This window comes from Talpa occidentalis, unplaced genomic scaffold (genome assembly GCF_014898055.3).
Source record: "Talpa occidentalis isolate TD23 unplaced genomic scaffold, MPIMG_talOcc4v2.1 talOcc4.3, whole genome shotgun sequence".
In the NCBI taxonomy this organism is placed as follows: domain Eukaryota; kingdom Metazoa; phylum Chordata; class Mammalia; order Eulipotyphla; family Talpidae; genus Talpa; species Talpa occidentalis.
Genome location: NW_023603184.1, coordinates 61,847,193 through 61,852,952, shown reverse-complemented (window position 1 = coordinate 61,852,952; position 5,760 = coordinate 61,847,193). Strand labels below are relative to the sequence as shown.

At 52.9% G+C, this 5,760-nt stretch overlaps 1 pseudogene; it reads right to left on the bottom strand.

Annotated features, from left to right (window-relative positions):
- Positions 1-213: 213 nt before the first annotated feature.
- On the bottom strand, positions 214-4,940 carry LOC119255092 (uncharacterized; annotated as a pseudogene).
- Positions 4,941-5,760: the final 820 nt, after the last annotated feature.

The following is a 5,760-nucleotide window of genomic DNA, read 5'->3' as shown; positions in this document are numbered from 1 at the left end:
GCACACCCCCACCATCTGTCATCCCCCAGTGGGTTTGCAGAGTCCAACAAAAGGGTTTCCTGCTTTGACAGGGCATACATGTCCCGCGTTATTTCCTAAGGATATACCAGTCCAGAAAGTTTGATTGGACTCTGTGCACTGATAAACAGTAGACCTTTCATAGCACTGTGAATGAACAAAGGTATAGGCTGAAAAACTCCCCCCCTTTTTACAGTGATTGCAACTTTCATTTTTAGGCGGCATTTGATTTAAACGCTTCCAACAGACCACCCTCCCCACTGTACCTGGACATCCATGGGTGGTGCCCTTAATCAGGGTCGCCACAAACAGAGGAACTCCCTTAAGGCTGCAAGCACGCTTACTAACATAGCACTTGCTCTGAATATGACCGAATATGCCTTCGGTGATGCACCGTCGGCAGGGATCCCAGTCAGCCCCGACAAGGAGAAAACAAAGGAAGGACAGTAGGTAGCCAACATTACAGTTTGGTGTCATTTTTCACGGCGTGGGCAGTGGTCTGGGAGCGATGGGTTGTAGCCGGGAGCGCCTGAAGAGTCAGCTTGAGTGGATTGGTGGGATGCTTCCGGGCTCGCCACTGCAGCTGGGAGTCGTCAGTTGGTGCCGTCTTGACGTGTGAGTGATGAACCCAGGCCGCGATGCCGTCCACTTTGAGTGCGGTGGGTGTGGTCAGGAGGACGATGTAGGGACCCTTCCACGGGGCTGGAGGCCACGACCGTCGGTCTTGTGTCGGCGGACAAGGACAAGATCTCCAGGCTGAAATTTGTGGGCTGTCTGAGAAGGTCCTCCCCCTTCATAGAGCGCTCTGAGGCGGGGCCAGACCTCCTGGTGAGCCTGCTGTACAGCCCACACAGAAAGAAAAAGTTCACAATCAGAAGGCAAATCACAAGCTAACTGCGCACTGTGCGGTGTGGTTGGGGGGCGGTTCCATAGATAATCTCGAACGGAGACAGACCCAGACGATAAGGGGAATTGCGAGCCCGGAAGAGGGCATAGGGAAGGAGAGTCACCCAGTCCCCGCCAGACTCTAAAGTTAATTTAGTTAAAGTTTCTTTTAAAGTTCTGTTCATTCTCTCCACCTGCCCTGAACTCTGGGGCCGATAGGCACAATGGAGCTTCCACTCTGCTCCCAGGGCAGAAGCCACAGATTTTGATACCTGAGAGACAAAGGCTGGTCCATTGTCTGACCCAATGGTCACTGGAAACCCAAATCTAGGAAAAATGTTTTCCAACAGGATTTTGGCTACCACTCGAGCTGACTCACCTCTTGTCGGGAACGCCTCCGGCCATCCGGAAAACGTGTCCACCAGGACCAGCAGGTATCGATAGCCAAATTTACCTGGTCTTACCTCGGTGAAGTCTATTTCCCAATGGACCCCCGGGCGCGTTCCTCGCGGCCTCATTCCTGGTTCACCGGTTGTCTTGGTGGCGTTTACCATGGCACACGACTGGCAGGATGCCACTACTTGTCGCACGGTACAGGTTGCGTCCCGGACATGGAGGTTCCATTGCCTGATTAGAGTTAGAATTTTCTCTCTCCCAAATGCGTGGCTCGGTGCAAGCGCTGAATGAGATCAGTGGCCAAGTGTGCTGGCAAGATGGCCTTAGTTTCTTGGGTGTACCACCAGTGTCCCAAAGAAAAAGCACCCGGTAGAGACTGTATGTAGTCAAAGTCCATAGCACTATACTCTGGGTCTTCCGGCAGCTGCGGGTCCCCTGGGTCTGGGAGTTTTACTGTCAGGGCATTTACCGGCATTAGGGCAGCTTGGCGTGCTGCCTCATCCGCCCGCTTATTACCTTGAGTTGGAGTCGAGGAGTCCTTTTGATGACCTGGATGGTGTACTATAGCCAGCTTACGTGGTAGCCACAGCGCTGCCAGGAGATCCATAATTTCTTGAGCGTTTTTAATGCCTTTGCCGTCGGAGGTTAAGAGCCCGCGCTCTCGATATATGGCCCCGTGTACGTGGGCCGTGGCAAATGCATATCTGCTGTCAGTATACACAGTTAAATTTTTCCCTCGAGCCAAGGTGAGAGCTTTGGTTAGGGCAATTAGTTCAGCCTTTTGAGCGGACGTCCCGGATGGCAAAGGCTCAGCCCATATGACTTCCTGCATGGACACCACTGCCGCCCCTGCCGCTCTTCGGCCCTCGTGGATAAAACTGCTCCCATCCGTAAACCAAACCAGTCCGTCCGGCAGAGGGTTATCTCGCAGATCAGGGCGTAACCCTTGGACCTGGGCCAAGATATCAACACAGTCTAGATGGGCCTCCAGGTCAGGGGCAGGTAGGAGGGAGGCGGGGTTTAGCCCCGTGGGTGGCGAAAAATTGACCCTCTCTGGGTTGAGCAATAGGCTTTGGTAATGCGTGATTCGGGCATTACTCATCTACCTCTCTGGCGGCTGCCTGAGGACTCCTTCCACCGCATGGGGGTGGTTATGGAAGTAACTTGTCCCAGAGACAGTTTTTGGGAGTCCTTGAAAAGGAGGGCAGCCGCTGCCACCATGCGTAAGCACGGTGGCCAGCCGGACGCCACCGGGTCTAACTTTTTAGACAGATAAGCCACAGGACGCCTCCAGGGGCCCAAGGACTGAGTGAGCACCCCTTTAGCTATGCCCTTTGCCTCATCTACGAACAAATGGAAAGGCTTTGTAATGTCCGGAAGACCCAGGGCTGGTGCAGACAGTAAAGCCCTCTTTAAGGACTCAAAAGACTGCTGCATCTGGGGAGTCCACTGAAAAGTTACTTTTTCCCGGGTAGCCTCATACAAGGGTTGGGCCAGGTCTGCGAATCCAGGTATCCATAGCCGGCAAAACCCAGCAGATCCCAGGAACTCACGTACCTCCCTTTTGGTGGTGGGTGTCGGCAACTGTAAGACAGTAGCTTTTCTGGCTTCCGTCAGCCACCTATAACCGTTTTTGAGGCGGTAGCCCAGATAGATTACCTCGGGCAGGCAAATTTGTGCCTTTTTTGCGGAGACGCGGTATCCCATCTGGCCCAGTTCCGTCAGTAATTCGGCTGTTCCTGTTCGGCAGGCATGCTCACTTTCCGCTGCAAGTAACAGATCATCAACATACTGGAGCAAAGTTAGTTCGGGAAATCGGCTGCGGAATTTTCTTAAATCCTCATGAAGGGCCTCGTCAAAAAGGGTGGGAGAGTTTTTAAACCCTTGAGGCAACCTTGTCCAAGTTAATTGTCCACTGATGCCCCGTTCCGCATCCTGCCATTCAAAGGCAAACATTTCCTGGCTTTGGGGTGCTAGTGGTAGACTAAAGAAGGCATCTTTTAAGTCCAATACTGTGTACCACACATGAGTAGGTGGCAAGGCACTCAGCAAGGTATAAGGGTTTGGGACTGTGGGGTGGATATCTATGACCCGTTTATTTACTTCTCTGAGGTCCTGTACCGGCCTGAAGTCTTGGGAGTGTGGTTTTCGCACCGGTAACAAAGGGTGTTCCATGACGAATGGCATGTTTTAAGGATACCACTGTCCAATAGCCTCCGAATATGAGGCGTTATTCCTGCCTTGGCTTCTGCAGGCATAGGGTACTGTTTTACCCGAATGGGTTCAGCCTCAGGCTTTAGCTGGACTATAATGGGTGGTCTGTGGGACGCCAGGCCAAACGCCCCGCGGTTTCTGCCCAAACATTCGAGAAAGATTCCATCCACCACCCAGAAAGGGGTGGGTGATCTGGCGCCACCAAAAGGCGGACTCATCTTGAAGGGAAATCGTGAGGACGTGTAGGGGAGAGCCCTTAAAGTCCTTGATTTCGACACCTTCCTGTCCAAATGAGATTTGTTGCTCCTACCTTGGTTTAAAAGGTCTCTTCCAATAATGGGTACGGGCATTCAGGAATTACAACGAAGGTGTGCGAGACCTGACCTTTTCCCAGGTCTACAGATCTTTTCGTGGTCCAGGGATACTGCTTGCATCCCGTAGCCCTTTGCACCCACGAAGTTTACCGGAAAAGTTTACCCAAGGGTTCCGTGAGGACTGAATGCTGTGCCCCCGTGTCCACAGGAAATTAACGGGTCTCCCTCCACTTTTAAGGTTAGCCGGGGCTCGGGAGGGTCGAGCCCTGACGGTCCTTAGTCACTGTCATCTCTCTCTGCCCCGAGCACCCAGGACAGAGGAGTGTCAGAAACGGAGGGGGTTGTTTGAGGTTATTCCCCGTCTTTTGGGCAATGTTTGGTCCAGTGTCCTTTTTGAGTGCAGTATGCACATTGATCACGCTGTAGGGTCTGCCTGTCCCTGTGAGGCGGGGGCGGCGGGAGGGGTGTAGCTTACCCAGGTCGTCCTTTTTGAGTGACGGCGAACAGGATTCTGGCCATATCCCAAGTGTGGCGTGCGTTTTCAGCCGCCCTTTACCTTCCGTTCTTCCTGGCGGATGCCGGTCTTCTCTTGCTCAGCAGTTTAGAGTTTCAACGGCGATTGTACACCTTTTCTGCCACCTCCATAAAGATCTCGAATAGATTTTTCTCCCAGTCTATCATATTCTTTGTAGTTTTTATAATGTCAGGAGCCCCTGGTTAACAAAGGCCATTACCACCGCGGCCCTCGTGTCTCCTTGCCTCCGGATCCATAGGAGTATATTGCCGAAAAGCTTCCATGAGGCGTTCTAGAAAAGCCGCGGGGTCTCTCCCTTCCCTGCTGCACATCCCCTACCTTGGCCAAATTGGTGGGCTTGCGGCTGCTGCACGCAACCCTGCCATTAGAGTCTGGCGGTACACCCGGAGTCTCTCCTTACCTTCAGCCTGGTTAAAATCCCAGTCAGGTCGGGTCAAGGGAAACACTAAATCTATGCGCGCGCGGCCGCGTTTGTGGTGGGTGCCATCTTCTCCAGGGACTAATTTCCTGGCGGCCGTCAGAGATACGATCTCGCTCCTCAGTGGTGAAGAGGACCTGCAAGAGCTGTTGGCAATCATCCCCAGGTGGGCTGATGAGTAAATAGAACAGTGTCTAGGAGATTAACAAGGTCTTTGGGGTTGTCAGAGAAACGTGCATTTTGTGCTCTCCAGTTGTAGAGGTCACTGGTCGCAAACGGCCAGTAAGTGCATGGGTGGTTGCCCTGCTCATTAGGCAAATCCTGCCACACGCAGGGGCAGGACGGTGGAATCCGGGGAATTCGCCTTCACTGAGCGGGTACCTGCCGCCGGACCCTGCCCACGAGCCCCGCCGCCTCTGGGGGAGGTGTCAGCCGACCGCAGGAGTTGGGGAGGGTTACTACAAGGGTTATGATAGGGTGTGGAAATAGAAGTTCCTCCGGGGTAGAGTCTTGGAAAACCGCAGGTGCCGACGGGGTGTTGGGGTGGGACCCAAGCGTTTAGCCGGCAGTACGGGTTGTGCCTGTAACGACAAAAATGCTTTAACCAAGCAGGGGGTTCTGGACTAGATCTTGCCAGACTAAGATATACGGGAGTTGGTCAGGATGTCCGAATTTTCTTTCACTGGTGATGATTTCCTTACGCGACGGACAATCTGTAATCAAAAGTTCCCTCCGGGGCCAACCAACTCCGAACTTCGGCCACTCTGAGGAACAAAAGGTGATTAGAGGGGATTTTTTTTATTTTTACACTGAGGTCCGACCCTCTGGACCTGACATCTTTAAAATGCTGTAAAACAACGGTAGAGGGGTAGATGGTGATTGACCCATGATGACAAATGCTAGATACAGTGGCTGTCGTCACAAGAAACAGGCCAAAGACTGATTTTTCAAAAGGCCCCCAAAAGGGTATCTGCTTCCCC